Raw genomic sequence first — 19445 nt, 5'->3', positions numbered from 1 at the left:
AGAGACAGAGGAAGAGAGAGAAGGTGGAAATGGGGAAAAGCATACAAGATAGACCAAGACAGAAAATGAGAGAGGCAGACAGCAGGAGACTGACCGTCTGTCTAGATTGGTAATGGAGGTGGAAAGCTGGTTTCAAAAAAAAAAAAAATCACGTGCACTATAAATCCCGCACCCATCCCCCCAACCTCCTGCTTCTTTGGCATGGCTTGGCAGACAGACAGAAATGCATTAGCAGTGTGACTAAAAATAAAGAGCTACTCAGATTCCATGCCTGTCCTCCATTTGACTATTCATTGTATTGACAATATCCAGTCACAAAGGGTCCATGCTCACCTTGTTTAACATAATTATATGCATGCATTTGTTTTATGTTGGGGGTTTTTTATCACCACCATTCTGGATCAGAGAATAATGATAAGCATACTGTATGTGGCCCTGAGCTTAAACAACAGAAATGCTGAAAACCACCATGTATTCCAGAGCAATGCTATGCAGTGTATGTTGCGTTCCCATGATATGTATACTTTACATTTACTTTACATTTTAACAGGTAAATTGCGCTTGAGGGTTACAGCTGAGCCATAATAGAAGCAGGTTCTTTTACTCATGCTTAGGCCAGTTTCTTACAGTCTCCCAAGGTTCTTTCAGCAGACACACAAGGCAGGCTGTGGTACATTGGAAATCAATCAGGGCTCATATAAAGCCTGAAGCTTTTACCCAGACGTGAGTGAAAGGGGGATGGGGTGCAATGGGGTAGTGCCTCAGAACAAGGGGAGGTGAGCTAAACAGTGAGATATACATGGATACAAGTGGCGTACAGAGAAAGGGTCATCAGGTTAGGCTTTATTAGCCAACATAAGCAGTGTGATCACTTGTCTGAGCAGCAATGTAAAACTCGAGCCTGCAATCAGTTTGAGTGGTGAAATAAAGCTTGTGTAGGCTATCATCATGTTATGACTGCTATATCAGCAGACACTTCTGATTTATTAATGAAAGCAATACATTATATGAAACCTGCCTAATAATTATCATAAACCTCTGATACACTATATGACTAAATGTTTGATGACACTTGGCAGTCACACCTTGCTATGTGGGCCTTCCAGACAAACTGTTGCCACAAAGTAATCACACACCTTGCACGCCATGTCACACCATTAGGTCTCTCTGACATACAAGAAGTACACTGAGCTACAAATTCAATTATCATGGAATTTTGAAAATGTAGTTACACAACTTTGTTTCAGCAAAAATGTATAGCCCTTGACTCAGGTTGTAATGTCAATGATATAATCTCTTTATAAATCGAAAGTTTTGTTTATATCAGTTGTCATAAAGGGCCTACTTAGGGATCATATAGCGTTATGAAGCCATTGTTATCACTCATGTGAGTTGTTTTACTCAATTCTCAGTCTCTTTTTAGTTCTTTGTCTGATAAACATGCAGAAATGCAGTACTGTATAGATTACAAATTATATAATTGAACAGCTTTTAAATGGCGTCTTTGTTTATCTGATTTATTTCGTTTCATGATACTTGTGTTATAAAATAATCTTTGACTGTTTTACACCACAGTGATGTTGAATACTCAGTTCTGACTGGAAGCTGTTAATACATTCTAATGTGTTATCAAGTAACAGCTTACACAGTAACTTGTATGGAAAGAATTTTATCTTCTCTCCACATAAGCAGTTTTTTTTCTCCAAAAAAACCCCATGATATAATAATAATAATAATATAATAATAATTTGGGACATGCTGTGACTGGAAAATAATGAACCTCCACTTCCTGTAATAGCCCCTATAATAATAGTTCCTATAATAGCATGCCTTTCTTTATTTATTTATTTATTTATTTATTAAACATTCTTTACCTGCATTGATCAATATCAGATCATTCATTTTAAGTGCTACAGGCACTGTAAAAATTATATATATATATATATATATGTATATGTGTGTGTGTGTGTGTGTGTGTGTGTGTGTGTGTGTGTGTTAACAACAAATACAAGACATTGCACTCTCTTGCCCTTTTCCCCATAGTTCATAGCTCAAGTAATCCATAAACCAAAATCTGATTATTCATATTTTCAGATGTATCTTACTCTGAATACAAGTTTGTGATTTTGGTAATCAGATCATGGAATCCTGAATAAATTCAGTCCCCCAACACTACACTAGTGTACAAGTGATGCTGCTTTTCATTTCCTGAGATCAGGATGAAAAAGGTGCCTCTAAGCCATTCCCCCCTTCTCTTATCTCAGCTTGTCTGAAACACTTTTGGTTTTTGTTCCATGGAAAATCTTGTGGGCTATTGTATTAACAGAATAATACAGCTCCATTCCAATACAGAACTGCTTATTATATGTTACCTCGTCATTTAGGTGCGTTCTCCATCATCGAATGGAAACGAGTCATCAGTGTGGTCCAGCTACACATTAGGAAACTCAAACACACAGCCATGGAGAGCTTATCATCTTCAAATAAAGCCTATCTCCAAAACACTGTCGAGGAAAGGAGCAGGAGAATGTACAGGTGGAAACACCAGTGGGCAAACATTTTTCACTAATTCATTTTTTTTTTCAACTGCCTGTAACAGTGTAAAAAGGCAATATGCATAGGAAGGCTGTTTATTAGATTCATATCTACGCATAAAACTTTGAACAATGCTTTGCGATCCTCTGCTGCATGTCTGAAATGACTGTCACTGTTAAATAAGCAGGTCACTCAAAAGATGGCATGATTGCTTTATATGTAAATTAGGGTCAATAAATATTCAGACTGCTGCTATAGACAAAGGCTTTATTTTTCCACCTATTTCCCCACAATGTATGCTTTAAGTCATATATGTAAGAAACATACTCTCTTTATGTCTGTGAATGTTTGCAAAGAGGTTGTATGTAAGCTCTTCCTGTATTCTACCTGAATTCATATCCTCCTGTGAAGATTGGGTGTCCTTCTCTGAATTGTAGCAACACCTTGGTCGTTTACATAACATTTGTGCTCGTAGGATGATGATATAAATAGCATATTACTGTCTCCACAGCGTTCCTGCTATTGTGGGATCCGGCAGTAACGCAGCAACATCTGACCTGGTGCTACCTGTCTCTCAAAGGACACTGTGTTCCATCATGTACCAAACAGGGACACAGAGTGCCAATGCCAGACATTGTAGCACAGGTCAAATGGAACTAAATAACTGATGGCTTAATCTGTGCATCTGTCTGTTTAATTTGATTTGCCTCAGTTAAATCAAAGACACTTAATGTGCTTATAAAAGCACCTTTACAAGCTCTTTTCTTGACACTGTACACAAACACATACACACACATACACAGAGAGAGAGTGAGAGAGAGAGTGAGAGAGAGAAGCAGACAGATAGACAGAGAGACAGACAAAGAGGAGAGTGAGACAGAGAGAGAGAGAGAGAGAGACAGAGAGAGAGACAGAGTGACAGACAGAGAGAAACAGAGTGTGTGCATGCGTGTGTGTGAGTGTGCGTGCGTGCATGCGTGTATGCGTGTTGCACTCCCATATTTGTATTTAGCAACATTTGAACAAGTAATGTTAGCAAAAGGCCTCCTCTGTGATGTGAGTCACTCTTTCCAGCTTGGCTCCTGGGAACAAAGTTATGATACAGGTATTTATCATTTTTCCCACTGTTGACTGAGCTGAAGCTAAAAATTAACGTTTTCAGAGGCCTAAACCTTCAGCTATTGTTTGGTAACATTCATGCTCTATCACTACAGCAACGAGCAGTGTGTCTATCTCTCTGAGAACTGGATCACATATCCATTCAGAACAAACAGAACCACAGTGAAACACCTTAGCAACACTATGGCAACAGTAAGGCAGAGAATCTCACCATGTCCAACCTCAGTGAACTGGAAGACTCACAGTAATGAACACTTTGACCTACACGGACAATCTGCACAAACACACACAGGCCTGCAGGTTATCAGTCATCTAGGATTAGAACTTGCCATACAGTATATAGTAGGAGTTTCTGTGTAATGTGCTAGGAGGTCGTCTATGCATTTACTTTATTTTATAAGGTTCCAAAAACATATCGTTCTTTATATAAAGCCAGATTAAGCAAAAGGGCCACATCACGTAAAAAGTATGAAGAACTCTGTGTTCCACTATAAATAGCATGTCCTATCTAAACGTAGGTGCAATATGAAGTGTTTAGAGAACACACAAGAATTTTACCAACATACAAGCTATGCCCACACCATATGTTATCAAGTGCATGTCCTTCTGCTTACAGTGAGGGAAAAAAGTATTTGATCCCCTGCTGATTTTGTATGTTTACCCACTGACAAAGAAATGATCAGTCTATAACTTTAATGGTAGATTTATTTGAACAGTGAGAGACAGAATAACAACAAAAAAATCCAGAAAAACGCACATCAAAAATGTTATAAATTGATTTGCATTTTAATGAGGGAAATAAGTATTTGACCCCTCTGCAAAACATGACTTAGTACTTGGTTTAAAAACCCTTGTTGGCAATCACAGAGGTCAGACGTTTCTTGTAGTTGGCCACCAGGTTTGCACACATCTCAGGAGGGATTTTGTCCCACTCGTCTTTGCAGATCTTCTCCAAATCATTAATGTTTCGAGGCTGACGTTTGGCAACTCGAACTTTCAGCTCTCTCCACAGATTTTCTATGGGATTAAGGTCTGGAGACTGCCTAGGTCACTCCAGAACCTTAATGTGCTTCTTCCCGAGCCACTCCTTTGTTGCCTTGGCCGTGTGTTTTGGGTCATCGTCATGCTGGAATATCCATCCACGACCCATTTTCAATGCCCTGGCTGAGGGAAGGAGGTTTTCACCCAAGATTTGACGGTACATGGCCCCGTCCATCGTCCCTTTGATGCGGTGAAGTTGTCCTGTCCCCTTAGCAGAAAAAAAACCCCAAAGCATAATGTTTCCACCTCCATGTTTGATGGTGGGGATGGTGTTCCAGGGGTCATAGGCAGCATTCCTCCTCCTCCAAACACGGCGAGTTGAGTTGATGCCAAAGAGCTCCATTTTGGTCTCATCTGACCTCAACGCTTTCACCCAGTTGTCCTCAGAATCATTCAGATGTTCATTGGCAAACTTCAGACGGGCATGTATATGTGTTTTCTTGAGCAGCGGACCTTGCGCGCGCTGCAGGATTTCAGTCCTTCACGGCGTAGTGTGTTACCAATTGTTTTCTTGGTGACTATGGTCCCAGCTGCCTTGAGATCATTGACAAGATCCTCCCGTGTAGTTCTGGGCTGATTCCTCACTGTTCTCATGATCAATGCAACTCCACGAGGTGAGATCTTGCATGGAGCCCCAGGCCGAGGGAGATTGACAGTTCTTTTGTGCTTCTTCCATTTGCGAATAATCGCACCAACTGTTGTCCCCTTCTCACCAGTATGCTTGGCAATGGTCTTGTAGCCCATTCCAGACTTGTGTAGGTCTACAGTCTTGTCCCTGACATCCTTGGAGAGCTCTTTGGTCTTGGCCATGGTGGAGAGTTTGGAATATGACTGATTGATTGCTTCTGTGGACAGGTGTCTTTTATACAGGTAACAAACTGATATTAGGAGCACTCCTTTTAAGAGTGTGCTCCTAATCTCAGCTCGTTACCTGTATAAAAGACACCTGGGAGCCAGAAATCTTTCTGATTGAGAGGGGGTCAAATACTTTTTTCCCTCATTAAAATGCAAATTAATTTATAAAATTTTTGACATGCGTTTTTCTGGATTTTTTTGTTGTTATTCTGTCTCTCACTGTTCAAATACAACTACCATTAAAATTATAGATTGATCATTTCTTTGTCAGTGGGCAAACGTACAAAATCAGCAGGGGATCAAATACTTTTTTCCCTCACTGTATGTTAAGTTTCCATACAAGCAGAACATGCTACCATTTCACCATGATAACATTACACAACATTACAGAACTCCTCAACCCCGTCCCCATTTACTGTATATTTAATCCAAACACTTCAACACAGAACCCATTGCCCACTGGTTTTGTGTGTGCGTATCTGGAAAATATTTCTTGGGACTATTTATCTAATTATATATATATATATATATATATATAAAGTTTTTTTTTAAAAAAGTCAAAACAGCCAAAAGGTCCAATTTTAAATGTGGGTGTTGTCACGATTTCAAGGCGGAGACAGATGCAAGTGCAGATTTAAAGTTTAATAAACGTCAAACCAAAACAGCAGAAGACACTATAAACATGTGAAAATGAAAACAAACATAAAACAATACATAGAAGACAAGAGAGCGTAACATAGCAAGAGAAGACAATTAAAGCAAGACTGAGAGTACAGTGCAAACTGACTATACACACACACACACACACACACAAGTGCTCCTCAACATGAATGAGAATCAGGTGCAGGTGGTCATGTGACAGTGATGCAGCGGTGCTGTGGCTGCTGGGAACTGAAGTCCAGAGTTCCTTCGGGATATCCATGACAGGTGTATACACATCCAGTCAAAACATAATGGTTTTTTTAATTATTTTAAATAAGACGTTTTTGTCATGACCCTCCTGACTTCCAGACTTGAATATATGACCCAGATCCAGATTTGATGAAGTATTACAGTAAATCTAGCAGAGACTATAACAGAAAGATGGAAAAAGGGCACAGACTGACCAAAGAATCAGGCAGAGTAGAACAGATATGTTTACAACAGTTCAGAACGTTGAGACGCAAACTTTTAACTTCATGTAATTTTTTTTCTTCACTATTAAATTTTAAAATGGTTATTTATTTTATTATTTGTGATAATGAAAAAAATGTGTAGGTTATGCAACCAACCAACAAACCAACCAAAACAAACTAATAAAATAATGAACTGGACTGCCAGTATTTTTTGTACTACATAAGTGTGCCCAGTAGGTTGGCATCTTAGTGTATGTGTGTATTAATGCTGTCAGAGTAACACAGCAGTAAGCTGGAAGCAGGCCAGCTCTCTGCAGCTATGTGCTAGTGTGAAAACAGTGAACTTTCCTCTCATTATTCCAATTGCTTCCTCCGGATGTCCAGTGGGAAAGGGAGGGGAAACATTAGCCTTCATTGCTCCTCTCAAACCATTTGGGCAACACTAACAGCAGCATGCCAGAGATTTGTATGAATGGTTAGAGCTTTCAACTCATCAGACAATGCTATTAACATCAGATTTTGAATTCTGAATGGTTATTTGAATGATGCTCAAATATTTTCAAAATGATGAGCTTTCCTGTATACTTCTATCATTCAGGCTTTATTACAGTCTCTTAATGGTAGCTGAATAGCATTGTTTTAGCATCAGTTCATTTGGTTCATCTGTCTCCTGGGGCCTACTGAGAATGAGCCGAGCAGTGTATTCTCGCCATCCCTCCCTTTCTCACTCTCATTCATAGTATCTCTCTCCTGCCTTCCGTCACGTGAGTCCCAGAGAGCAGAAAGCAAATATGATCTGATGCTTCTAAAGTGTGTGTGTGTGTGTGTGTGTGTGTGTGTGTGTGTGTGGACAGCTGACAAAAAATGGGCAGTCAGGGTCAGCTAATGGGAAGTCTGAAATATCTTGCTCTGAAAGAGGAAGTGAGAGTGAAAGGGAGATATTAGGAAGTGAAATATTTATAATAAAAAGGGAACATTGATCTGACCTGAGTATTTCCTTTAGTCCTAACCACTGGCTGTTGTTTTTCTGTAGCTGTATCACTCAGTCACAAAAGAAACCATTACACATTGGGTTTGAAATAGGTTTCAAGATGGGGGAGGAAAAAACCCTCTCAAAGACTAGTGTTTATTGTTTTGAGAGCTCTGAAAGTGCCCTTGACTTTTGGACTAATCATAAATTATTGTAAATCTACTTTACATACACGTTTTCAAGGACACAAGGTTGAAGGGGATGTTTCCCCTTCAGTCCTTTCAATTGTTTATGTTCCATGAAGCACCTACGAGGTGACAATCAGTAACCCTAATACTAACTTACTTGAACACATAGAGATTTGGGAGAAGGACAGAATTGGCATATGTTTGCTCTAAATGATAGATTTATAAACAACTGCTTATAGTCAGTACATTGCAGTGTAAATCTAATCATCTCTGACATGTTTTGCTCCACGCTGGCTCATTTCTGGACCTCTATTGTTAAGGAATACACATCATTTCAATGAGACAAGTACTACATGTGTGACTCGTGTGCACTCATTCTTATGTGTTGAAGGGCAATAATGGTTCTTACATAAAACACTGTGGCAGTGTTGCTAATTGGGGCACCACAATGCTCCACAGTGTCAGAATTTTCCACAAAGAAAGCATTACGACGTATACATTTTCTTACACACTCATACAATATCAGGTTAAAAGTGAATGAGGATGCTTTATTGCCTGTCATGCAATTTATTCCTACTTTAGTGTTTCTGACTGAAAATATGTGAAGCAGAGTGATGGAAAAATTCAGTATTTCAACAAAATCAAAATAAACCCATTACTCATGTTTGTGTGTGTGTGTGTGTGTGTGTGTGTGTGTGTGTGTGTGTGTGTGTCTGTATATTTATATGAGAGCGGTGGAATAGTGAATAGGACTATTCACTTTTAGGTCACTTTTCCACCAGCTGAATCTAGAACTACCAGTATCCTGGTCGAATTCCTGTGTCTTCTTTTGTTTGAAAGCGTAACTGTGAATGTAGAAGGAGTTCTCTGGAATTTGTGGGTGGTTATGTCGGTCACATAATTTCCCACCCGACACTAATGTAAACACCAATAACAGTAGCAGCAGTAGAAGAGCCTCAAGGCTGATTAAACTTGTTTTTATGTGGAAACATCCAACCAGATAGAACTTTCTGGATTTTCTGTTGTATTCAGTAAGCTTCAATCTCTATGGAATATTGCTTTATGATACTATCAAGTGGAACACCCTTTTTTTTTATGCCTGAAGTTCTTTTTTGTGAACTTCAATGGTCTGCAACAATGTCTAGCTCCAATCATAGTATGCCCTGGCTTGGTTTTGGTTTTAGTCAATTGGCAATGGAAATAACAAATTTATTCAATATAATTGTATCACATTTTCATGTCAGATACTATGCAATGCTTCCTCTTAGCATGTTCTTTCTGGTTTAGTTCAGTTAGGTTTTGAGCAAATTAATTACAGTATTGCTAAAACACCATTGAAATCACAATACCTGCTATTAAAAACAGTTTATGTTACATGTCTGTATTGCTTATTCTTGTATGGATTGGAGGAAAATCTCCATTCATGTTTCACTGTCTCCCAATCTCATTTCACTGTTGTGTTTCGGCTGACAAGAAAAGGGCCAAAACGTGAAAAACACCAAAACACCAGTCAGGATCATTTAATCCGGTCTCTGTGGCTTCTATAGGAAAATACAGCCATGTGCATGTAGGTCTAAGGTACAGACTTAGCTACCCACTTGTGTCCATTAAAATACTGTGCTGTAGATGTAGAATTATTCATGTGCTGCCGTGGCAGAGGAAGTCCGGTGGGATTTGGTCACATATTTGGCAGATAAAATTTGGACATAATTAGGAATCAGTGAGTAACACTGCTGTTTTCCCTTTCTAAATAGCATTTAGCCTAGTTTACACCTGAGGCAAAACAGTACAGACTGCCAGCAGGAAACTTTCAAGTGATTTTCAGTTCTCAACTGGGCACAGATCACAGGAGTCATGTAGAAGCATGGAACATCATTTATGTGCTTTTTCTCAGGGGATAGTGAATATAACAGGTAATATCTGCATTGATTGACAGATTAATAAAAAAAACCTGCTTTACTGCTTATATATGATCAAATAAAGCTTACTGGCCCACTGAGATTTCCACTCCTGTGTTCAGTGGCAATTTCATGAAGTTAGGAATTATGACCGATTGCTGTGGGTGACCACTGCTGAAGTTACGCTGTATCTCATGTGCTGTTTTGAATATGGGCATAGACTTTACAGTGTAGCTTGAATATTATATTTTGTACATTCATCAACATAGAAGCATATAGCAAGCAGTGGCTTAGCATTGCCAAATCAGTTTCATTATTGTGTCTTGTGTGAAAAGAGCTTTAGGCTTAATATATTTTCTTAATAACTATTGACTTGTAGTGGTCCACCAGCTACATATGTTATTGAAAGCCAATGTCCTTTTTTATTTGATGATTTCTCTGTGATAAGAAAGGAATAAAAACTACAGGGCATACTATTACATGAATATAATCAACGACAAGGAAGTGTGTTGAGTGAAATTACATGAACCACCCCAGAGATGATTATTTTCCTATAATACCTCATCTAGCAGTGTTTTATTCCTCGTATATCACTGCAATTCCTAACAATTTCAGTTTATTTTATATGGAAAAAAAATTAAATACATCCGTTTTCTACACAAGGTTGCGGGGAGCCTGGAGCCGATACCAGGAAACTCAGGGCACAAGATTGGGGACACCCTAGACAGGGTGCCAACCCATCACAGGGCACAATCACACACACCAGACAATTTGGAAATTCCAGTCAGCCTACAACGCATGTCTTTGGACTGAGGGAGGAAACTGGAGTGTCTGGAGGAAACCCCCGAAGCATAAGGAGAACATGCATGCTCTGCACACAAAGGGTGTCTGTGGGATTCAAACCCCCATCTCAGAGGTACGCTGCAAATGTGCTAACCACTAAGCCACCATGCTCCATTAGTAGTTTATAACTGCATTAAATGTTGTGCAACATTTGCAAGAGAAGCCTCACCACCCTTTCCTTTTCTCCTCTCTTGAAGTTAATAAGAAAATGTGGGTGATCATGTTACTACCAAAATGCAAAGTCCTCTGCCCAGAGGGAAACATAACTAAAATAACTTCCATTGCAAAGCCCTGACAATGGAGACTCCTTCCTAAAATAATAAATGAGTTTCTTTTTACAAAAAGCTTTATCATATTAATAATTAAATGTGGGTTTTTTTGTTAAATAACAAAATGTTTTAACTGTTTATTATTATGCGAGGTGTCAGCCACACAAGTCCCTGTGAATTAGCTGTTACTATAGAAACACCGTTCCCTCTTGGTTCTAGGGTCTCAAAAATCATAGACATAGATAGACGCCGCATTGGCCGATGGATCACAGATCAATGTCGCGATATTGGACCTGGCAACTTGCCACAGTTCTCAGGCTGCTGTACTTGAAAAAAGATGCCTGACTCGTGTGTAGCTTGGGGCTGTACCAACCATCGCACAATCCAAACCAGATCTCAGGGAATTACCCTTCACAGGTAAGTCTGAACAGTTGTTTCTGATTGTATTTGGTAGTTAGCCACTAGTTGGCCACCAGAGTCAGACTGTTAATTGCTAGCAATAACGCTAGTTAGCTATAGAAGATGAAACTTTATGAGAAAGCACATGAAGTTTACATTTCTTATAGTCTCAGCTTATGTTATAGTTTATATTATAAACTAAATTCTCTATAATTGAGATTAATATTTCTGTTTTTCTTCCAACCGACTTTTGTGACGAGCAGCTTGTTTCGGCTGAGTGACCAACATACATATTGTGAATCTGACTGTAGTTAGCTGGCTAGCTAACTTTTCTCACACTGAAGGTTTCCCCAAAGAGAAACATTTAAGGAGGCAGTGGGAAGTAGCTTTAAGAAGGGAAGGATTTTTCACCAATGAGTCCTCCGTGCTTTTCAGAGAGCACTTCAAGCCGGAGGACTTTGACAGGAGAGGACAGGTCAGACTGAGATGGAGCTGAACCACCTGTCTTCAGTTTCCCGACTCATCTCCAAAGAGTAGGTGTATCGATGTACATTAAATTATATTACATCAGGGACTTCTCCACAATTATTAACCTAAAAAATAAGACAATTGTATGCTTGACAAGTGTTAGTTTTCACATTTCCTTATAACAATGAATCATTATCCAATTGTTAACTATTGAGATTTTAAGTAACTGGAGACAGAACTTTGTTGTACTCCACGTAGATCATAAACCATTGAAAACGGCTGAGAAATGTAAACGTTATTGTACTTTTTTATCCAGAAAAACCACAGCTGCCCCGTTTACTTGTATTTGTTTATAGGGTAGTCTTGCCCGGATCAATATGACGTACGCGTTGACGTATTGCAGCAACAGACCAAAGCGGTCAATGAGGCATCTATTTATATATCTATGTCAAAAACTGCTAGTAGGTGGACAGAGTACTCCAAATTGCCCATTGGTGTGGATGAGTGTGTGTGATGCCCTGCATCACATTAAGAGTGCATCTCTGTATTAATAACTCTCAAGTGATTATTGAGATTATTCAGTAACTGTGTCTTGACCTTGCCAGAATGCTATTCAAGTCTAGTTCTAGCCTCGACCCCCCGCCCCTTACAGGTCACCAGACAAGGAACTCAAGTAAACTGACCATCCCAAGATGTCAAACTGAGAGATATCAGCGATCACCCATTCCCTATCTGTGCAGACTTCTAAATGATTGTGGATTTTAGAAATTACCTTTGTAATATGGGGTTTTTGATGTTAGATTACTAATCTGTATATCATAATACTCTATGTTTTTTAAATTGTGTTTATTTTAAATTGTGATGTAATTAATATCGACGTTTTATTGTAAGAGCAAAATAATTCAGTGTTCTTCATCGACGAACGTCTTGAAGAACTTGTAATAATGCTGAAAAGTCAATAAATAAATAAACAACAAGTTAACAGTTATTCATCTTAAAGCACATTATTATGTAGCTACTCTGAATTATTCCGTAATGACACCGAAACTAATATACTATAATAGGGATGCGCTCTAAATATAAGGCCTGATAACAGGTCCTGGAATTTAAAGGAGTTAAATTATTTTCCTGCCTAGCTCCAGTTCCTGAAAATTTCCCCCTCATTTCTCAGGATGTTATGTGTCTTCTTTATGTATATATACCATATTTCCTAAGAGAAAGGACAACACAAGCTGTCGTAAACCGTTCAGTATTTAAAAAACAAATACATTTCTAGAGGGAGAACTATGGAACGAGGAGAGATTGATTTGTCTCTGCCAGGTAGAGATGGTTGAAGGATTGGGCTTCTTTTGTCTGCCTTCCAATTCAGAGGATGTCACAGATGGGCAAGGAGAGGGGGATGGGATAGAGACAGACAGCAGAGAGTGAGAGACGCATTCATTTCATCCGTCATCACTGCCTTCTTCATGCATGGCACACAGTCATTTACTAGTATGTATGTTTTCAGGTCACACTGTTCAATTCTCCAGCCCCTGACCCTTTCTCATTATTTCAGACTTCACAAACATTATTGTTACAGTTCATAGATGGTGTCAAAACACCAGCAGGTGTTCCAAAGGGGAAATGCAAAATCCCAATCCTGACAGAACAAAATCACAATCCTGACACGAGTAGGTAACTAGGAAAACATGCAAAACAACAAGCTATTAGCAAATACCTAATACCTAATACCTGCATGCAAAAATTGTAGGTGAGAACAGGAAACAAACGAAACCAACGGCAGTAGATAGAAACGGAAACAATGACCAAATAAGGAATATGGAACGAAGCAAGGAAGGAAGCAATATTGTAGTTATGATAACGGACATGGCATTATTATGATAATCAGTTTCCCATTGCTATGAAAAGAGGCTGATGGCTGTTCTTGTGACTTGTGCAGTATGTCATTCAGCAGGGTCTGTGTTAATATATTCTGAGAAATAAAATACCCTTCTCTTTATTTTGCCTGTTCTGGTCCATTTGATATCCAAACACTGGCAGGTGATCCCCATACTGAGCAGACTTGGAGATAATATCAACAGGAACATGCTGTTGTGTCCACAAAGAGCAGTCAGGCGAGCAGTCCACACCCAAAACCAAACACACACACACACACACACACACACACACACACACACACACACACACACAAAGACATTGAGGAGATGTGACAAGTCAAGCTATTGTGAGGAGTTGAAAATGACAGTAACTAAATGTGAAAAGCATGAATGCACAATAATTATTGTCATTCCAATCACAGCTTCATTTGGATTGTTTTGTTTTTTTGCCCTTGTAGAGGGCAATGTGTTTCTGAGCAACAAACGGGCAACAGAACTAAATGTCTAGTGCTAATCAGTGTTATTCAATCCAGATATCTGAACTTCATAAAGCTTGTCCTCACACATACCACTGAGATTTTTTTTTCCCCTCAAAAACAACACCACAAAGCACAATGAGCTCCTGACCCTCTTGTAGAGCACCGCATATCACCCCAATTTTTCGACAAAGATTGATATGCTTTCAAGGGAAAGGACAGTCGAGCACTGTTCACTTTGTCTACACGGAGCATGCTTTTCACTGTGAAAGAAGATGAAATATGAGAGTTGTCAAAATGGCAGCCGAGAGTCAAATCAAAATATAAAACAGTGTTATCATGATTGATGGCTGGAAACAAGACAAACTCTGAAAGATGTATGTTGATGGATTTTCAGTTCATATACTACTTCATACTGCAATCTGTAGATGTGTTTATGTTCCCCACTAGGGCTACAGCCGGAGGCTGAGTTTGCCTAATTATTTATTTAGCCCCCTTCCCCCCTACATCACTACCTCACACAATAAAACATTAATTCCCCAAAGGGCTGTGTTCACCCCAGCCCCCTTCCTCACTGTGTGTGTGTGTGTGTGTGTGTGTGTGTGTTACTCTACATGCACCCCCCCCCACACACACACAGACACCTCCACACCCCCACCCACACACAAACACACACACCTGCTAATCGTTTGTGTTAGACATCACTTCCTGAAGAGAATGTACTAGGGCTCAAGCTTCTGTCCTCTTTCTATCTGTTTGTCTGTCATCTGTGATCAAGTGTAAGTTTGAATTCCATGGACAAATCTGCCCACAGGAACAGTCTATATGGGTACGAATACAGCACCTTCACTCTGAGCTCTTCACAGAAGGCATGAGGATTTTCTATTTTAAATACAAAAGGAATTAAATATGTCTGCAGTCTAAAAATTAGCTCCCCTCACTTAATACTAATACAAATCTCTGTACATCCTATGTGCTGTTTCCAACTCTCTACCATAACTCTGGAACTTTGCATCCAACTTTTGCTTCTCTCCTCAGCTGGATTTCTCACTAATATAACATTGAACGTCACTAAAAAATGGTGGGTATGCAAAGAAGCTCTTACTCTTTTGTTTTTAGGAACGAATAGCAAAACCTAATGGACATCTTGCAAGCGCTAACTTGCCATCGGGAGCAACTTGGGGTTCAGTGTCTTGCCCAAGGACACTTCGGAATGTGGAGTCATGTTAGCCAGGAATCGAACTGCCAACCCTACGATTAGTGGACAACCCGCTCTACCACCTATGCCACAGCCACTCAGGGGTGTCCCCCCCCCTCATGCACTGAGTTCCCTGGGATAGGCTCCATGCTCCCCATGACCTTGTGTAGGATAAATGGTATGGAAAATGGACAGATGGATAAATACTCTGCAGTTGCTGAGATCTTGTAGCAAATAATCAGAAACAAATCTAATACATTTCCACAAACAATGTCAAAGTGGAAGGTCAGACAGTGTCCAATTTAACCATTAAAGGATGTTCTGTGCGATCTAGGCAGAACTTGCTGTACTTTGGACCCCAAGGAGGCACGGGGAGGTTAAATGTAGATTAAATGTAGAGCAGGAAAGTGCAGAGACATGAAAAGAGGCAAGAACATGAAGGAAAGTAGAGCAGGAAAGTGCAGAAATTAGGGTCAAATAGCAGAGGTCAGGGAATTATAAAGACTTGAGACTCTCATGGTCTTAATATAGAATAAGAGCATTCCCGAAAAACAAATACACAACCACTGGTTTTTGTCTGAATTTGGTAAGAGAGACAGCAAGGGAGCAAACAAGAGCAAAAAGAGAAAAACAAAGCAAATTCCTCATGCAAGAGTTATACAATTCACGCAGCCGGTAAACAACAGTAACGTCTGCCGTTTCATCATCATTCATTCATTTGCTCTTTGGCCTCTGGCCCAAACCAACAGAACACAAACAACTTCCTTTCCCTCACAAACACTGTATGGTAACACATGACAAAATTGAAGTTAGGTTTCATTTCAAGCTGGATTTGTGTAAGCAGGTCACCAGCATTAGTGCTAGCTTAGGCCTCAATAACAAGCCCCCTACCCTCATCTGAGAAAGAAAGCGAACCTTTAGTTGTAGCCATACGTTAACAAGTGGGAAAGACCTAGTTATGTGAAAGGAAGAAAGAGGATACATTCCACAGGCTTGTCTGAGCACGGATAGAGAGAAAAACAGATACTAAGAAAGGGGGGCAAGTACTTAATTCTCACATTACGCTCATATTTCTCCAGAAAAGAATAACTTCCAGTGAAGTCTATGACAAATAACTTGTTTATTATCATAATCAAACATAGCCACTTTCCTGCCAAATGTATTTTGTCCAAACCATCAGTGTGTGACTTTTAACCAAAGCACACGTGAACTTATGCCTTATGGACATCTTGCCTCAACTCATATTTTTATTTTACTGACACAGGCTTTTTTTTGTTTTGTTTTCATGTTGTTGTACAATGATTGGTGGTTGGTTGTTTTTGTGGTCAGCTCTGGACTTTTATTTGCATGTGTGGGTGTGTGAAAATGTGTGTGAAAAGGTTTTCCATCTTTACCAGGTCAATCTCCCGCATATTCTTGTAATTTACATAGTTCCCGTAAACTGGGACGCAGGGTGGAGAAAAACATGCACACCTGCAAGAGCACTCCCACACATTGATGACTACACACACAACACAGGTGAGGTGTGCGAGGATCCTGGCGAGGTCACACCCCTTCCTGCTGATGATGCTTGTTCTGGGAAAGACAACAAAGAGCTGGGAGCAAAACAGCACTGGGGAGAGAGAGAGAGAGAGAGAGAGAGAGAGAGAGAGAGAGAGAGAGAGAGAGATGGGGCAAAAAGGGAACAAGTATGACCTCACCTTCTGAATCCCTGCCAAACTGACAGTGACTCATCCCACACAGGACCTGCTCAGGTGTGTGTGTGTCCCAAGAGTCCTTTGTTTGTACCTGTCTATGCTGGATTGAAGTTGCTTCTTATTATTATTGTCCCTCACTTCATAAGCAGTTTTGCAGTTTTACAGAACCCTAAGGCTCTTTGCGTCATTTTATTAAACTTCTCTGAAGCTGTGTGTCTGCATGAGTGTGACATTGAAGCAGTCTTGGACAGAAAGAGAGGTTTGAAAAAAAGAAAATACATACTAATGCTTACACAATGCACTGATAACGCATCATTCAAGAGGTGTATTCCCTCTTTCTTCCACTGGTAATCAGCAGAGGAGCATAAAGCATCACACACTTTTGCCTTCATTCCATTCATCTACTTGACAGATAGCACAGAAACAAAGGAAACACACAAAATCTTTATATTGCAGACAGCATGTTAGAACATCTTCCTTCCTCGCACACCTTGCACAATTCTTCAGGATTATCAGTCTATGTAGCTTTTCACAAGTCAGTATTTTTTCCGTCCTCCATTGCTAATCAGCAGAAAAACACACCACTGTTTCTAACTGACTTTCTATTTTGGTAAACGCCACCTTGGTACATCCCAGTCCTCTAACATTTATTTTAATACATTGTCATTTTGAGTAATTATCTTCATATGAAGATATAAAATAGCTACAGTTTGGGAGAATCATTGGGCTAGAATGTTCTTCTTGATTGTAGAAAATGAAAAATTACACACAATGATTCAAAATGTCCCCCTCAAACAACTAATCGTAATTGTAGCGTCTAACAAAAACATACAGACGCGGTTTATTTTCTCTCAAAACCATTTCAAACGTATTAGGGGAAAAAATTACTTCTAGCCTTCAGATCTCTTGTTGAATCCATTCGTACCAAATGGTTGTTCGTCTCCATATAATAATTGGGATACCTCTCAAAGGGGCCAATCACTGAAAAGGTCAAACAACTGGAGAAAGTACTAGCAACTAGCAACACCGTTATGACGTGGTTTAAACAATAGTATTTTCTCTCAAAACCATGTCAAACTTCCATCCATCCATCTTCTACCACTTACTCCTTCTTCAGGGTCACGGGGGAACCTGGAGCCAATCCCAGGGAGCATCGGGCACAAGGCGGGGTACACCCTGGACAGGGTGCCAGTCCATCGCAGGGCACAATCACATACACACTCACACACACACACATTCATACACTACGGACACTTTAGACACACCAATCAGCCTACCGTGCATGTCTTTGGACTGGGGGAGGAAACCGGAGTACCTGGAGGAAACCCCCACAGCACAGGGAGAACGTGCAAACTCCGCACACACATGGCCCCGGCGGGAATCGAGCCCCGGACCCTGGAGGTGTGAGGTGAACATGCTAACCACTAAGCCAGAGGCAACCAACGTGCTGATTTAGTACAAAAGATACAAATGGCTGTTGACCTGCACAGGTCAGGTAATGGATATGAAAAAATACAAGCACTTAAAAAAATAGTTTTGTAGCTAGTGGCCCCGGAGCTCTTACAAAGATTTATAGAATCCTGAAATCTTCTTAGGACCAGGATATTTCATCTCAAAACCTGAGTACCTTTACCATGAGGTTAAGTCTTTGGATCATTCAGCAAGTTAATGATGGCTCCTGAGTGGCACAAAAGAAAAGCGTTTGCTCTGTTGTCAGGTGATCGTGGTGATGCCGGGACCAAATATGCTTACAAATCAACAGAGAAATAGATTTCATACATGACTTCCCACTCATAAAGCTTGGCGGTAATAGTGGATACACGTTAAGGAATGACAGATAACAAGTTAACAAGCTAGGAAGAAAAAGATACACTGCGTGTGAGGAATGTGTGCTCATTGATTTCCCACAAGCTAGAGTTACATCAGCTTGTTCTGGTTTTTATATCTTATACATTGATTGGATTATACTTCGATCAAAATATTCTATATATGAGCACAATATAATCATATGCTTAATATGTTTAAATGCTAGTTTAACATTAAATCACTCTCTTCATGATTGAAATACATTTCAAAGTCATTAATAGGCCTATGATGGATTAAAACATTTCTTATCACTCATTATTTGAACTTCTGATTGGACCTGATGGGTTACATAATAAGCATATTTAAATCAAAGTCTGATCAAAGCAATTCTTCTATAATGCTCACTGTTTGGAGATGTTTTATCTTCATCAAATATTAAACAAAGGGGTGCTGATCATTTTAAAACCAACGCTATGCAGCAAAAAAAAAAAGGCATATTTTATGACTTTATGACTACTGATTTTCAGAAAATCTATAAAGAATTTTTTTAAAAAAAGAATACATAGTATATGTATATGCTAATTATTCAGGTTCTCACTTTAGTCTGTTAATAAAGGATGCCAGGAATTCTGGAGTAGACTGTATATGCCGTACTACGACTGTCTTTGATTCTCACCCTTCTATTTTCCCA

Source organism: Ictalurus furcatus, chromosome 6, assembly GCF_023375685.1.
Source record: "Ictalurus furcatus strain D&B chromosome 6, Billie_1.0, whole genome shotgun sequence".
NCBI classification, from domain to species: domain Eukaryota; kingdom Metazoa; phylum Chordata; class Actinopteri; order Siluriformes; family Ictaluridae; genus Ictalurus; species Ictalurus furcatus.
Note: the sequence above shows the minus strand (reverse complement) of the source record.